The sequence below is a fragment of the Thunnus thynnus genome, chromosome 18, assembly GCF_963924715.1.
Source record: "Thunnus thynnus chromosome 18, fThuThy2.1, whole genome shotgun sequence".
NCBI classification, from domain to species: domain Eukaryota; kingdom Metazoa; phylum Chordata; class Actinopteri; order Scombriformes; family Scombridae; genus Thunnus; species Thunnus thynnus.
The window spans coordinates 29,706,895-29,709,888 of record NC_089534.1 but is presented as its reverse complement, the minus strand read 5'-3'; positions in this window follow the sequence as shown (position 1 = coordinate 29,709,888).

Below are 2,994 nucleotides of genomic sequence, written 5' to 3'. Positions count from 1 at the left end.
TTCTCATACAGATACAAATGGCAGGTGCTTGAACTTATACAATTCAGTTAAGTTAACATTGATTTGAAGCTGTTGTCAGTTTTGTAACTAGGCTTTTCTGTCTTCCTCCATTTAGTTTTGGAAGCACTTATACATACATTTCTAGTCTTCATAAGCAGCCAAACAGACAAAAAGACTTTATATCCATGTAGAGCATGGCTGTACTTATTAAACATACTGAAGATTGTTAAGGCATTTCTCTTCTCTGTTTCCCAGTATTGAACCAGCTGTCATACAGATTAGAACAGACTGAGGATCAGAATGTGTGGGAGGAGGTCAAAACAAACCAACTATATCCCTTGCTGCTCACATACATTCAGTCACCTGTGTATACACTGGTTGAGCATATCAACTGATTCTATAAATACATATAATGCCTTTTAAAGGCTAATGTATTCATTTAAGCACATCCTCTCAAAGCAATGGAAGTAAAGATGACAGTTAGATAGTTTTCAAATGTGTATGAAAACATGATGTCACTGGCAGGTTTTGGATTTTTTTATTTTTTTTTTACAGTAGACACACACATCGACCACTGATAGCTGCTAAGTCCAAACTCATCCTTGAGATTAGATGCCTTGCTATTTCCATCAGGGTTTCCCAACTCTCATGAGCCCAGATGTCGTGAATATGAGCGTGGAAGATTATTGTACAGGATTGAGGGAGCTCTACAATTTCACACCAGTAGTTTTTTTTTTTTTTTACACAATAATACCTTTTACACACACATATAGGAACATAAAGACATAAAGGGCCCTATTTTCATAAAGACACAACAATCAGGAGCAGCGCTCCGACTGTTTGGTATTTTCTGCACAGGAGGGAGAAAAGGCGCAGACAGGGGGGGATGTTCCTTCAAATGAAGCAGCGCAAAGACAGTTTGTGTTTGTGTATTTTGGCTGAAATTTGGTCCTAGATGTTGCCCTGAAAACACGTCTCAGAACCACGTCTATATAAATAAAAATTGATTGATTGAAATTGATTGATTGATGTGTTGAATCCACTTTATGCAGTTCTCTTAAATCATTTTTCAGGAGGAGATCAATGATGAGGAGACAATATCTGTGAGGGATGGCAGTAAGGGTAAATTTATCTTTATTATAGGGTGAAGTTGTGGACCCAGTCATGCCTAATGTCTCAATGACATGTTTGTAGTAGTCTGCACATAGGTTTAACTACTTCAGGTGACCTCAGATATTTAAAGTAATTAAGTAGCTTCACTTGCTTATTTATTTCATAGGAGGAGGAAAACGTGCAACATTCCCCTCCGCCTGTGGCCTCCACCACTAGGCCTTCAAGAATGCAAATGGTAAAGGTTTTATATTTTCTAGTAGTCCTATGTCCATCTTTTAAAGTGAGCCTTACCAAAAACACATCGTGCTAAGTGAATCATGAACACAGTACAACATCAACATGACTGAAAAGTCTATCCCAGTCATCTCTGTTGCTTGATGAACACCTCAATGTCTTGTCAAATAGCGCTGTTTATACAGGTTGGAGCAAACAATGTGAAGCCCTCCATAAAAGGAACCTGGAGCTGGACAACATTAAAAAAGCTAAAATTGGAAATTGAGCGACTGGAGAAGGTATTGCAGTAAATGGTAGTTAGAATTGTTTTGGTTAAGCATGATTAACATTGTATACTTAGGACTTTTTGTTCTCTTTGCCCAACAAAGACGGAACAACTGAATAAAAAAATGAAACACACCCTGTGATTGGTTATTCTTTTTTCAAGGTTCAAGTTTAACTTGTCATTGTACAACACAGGGTTGCAAAATAAAATGAAAGTTGTAGCCCCTTATTGCTACACACCCATAGAACATAGGCTACTATGTACAGATATTTACAGATAAATAAATTTGGAATACAACAGAATCAAATATAAAATAAAATGATATATAAAATAAAATACTTCTGTTTGTGTTACATAAAAACATGATTTGTGATGGCCTGTCTAATGGCTACTCTGGCATGTGATCAAGGGTGATGGGGTCCACTATGTCGGGTGCCACAAATGTCACATGAGGTGACCTGAAGTGTTGTCATCACAGTTACCAGGTTACCAGGTTTTGTTTGTGCCTGTACAGAGACTTAAACCAAAACCTGTGCTGACAGACCATATCTGGCTACCCACAAAGCTGCACAGAAGTACAGAAAACTACTATTTGTTGATATGGGCAGTTGGAGTGTATGGTGGGGTTTGCTCAGTGGGTAACTCAGTTTGGGCTGTATCGATAGGGGTAGAACAGCTGGGAAAATAATCTCACTTCAAGATCCATTTTGTTGCTGTTCTGGAGCTTTTGATCGTATCATGTGATTGTTATCAGAAGATGGAGCTTGTTCATAAGGCAATGATTTTATAAGGCAATCGAAAATGGCATATTTTGTTATGTTCAGAAGACTGATATCAAAACTTACAAAGAACTCCAGTTATGTTCCTCTAGTTTCTCTTCTAAATGGTAAATTGTAAATGGACTGCACTTTTATAGCACTTTCCTAGTCTTATCAGCCACTCAAAGCTCTCTACAATACATGCCAACATTCACCTATTCACACACACATTCCAGAGGCTGCTATGCTGGGTGCCAACCTGCTCATCTGGAGTGATACAGCGCTTCCTATCCAAAGCCCCCCACAATGTTACTATGATCACCCATTCACACACAGTGTGATGACCCCTGCTGAGTCATCCTGTGTTGCTGTGTGGATCACCTGACTCTTTGTTCACCTTGCAGGTGGATCGTTAGGGTAACTTAGAACACCTGAGGGCCCTGGTGTAAGAGTATTAGACATTTATTAATATATAACTCGTGTAATGGTCACCACCTCCTAAAAGGTCATTTTTAACATCCTGAGAAAACATTAAACCCTGAATTCAATTCTCAGTTTGATCAATCAACCAGTCTCATAACTGTAAGTTCTCTTCAATGCAGTGACCTCTGTTTACTCTGCTCT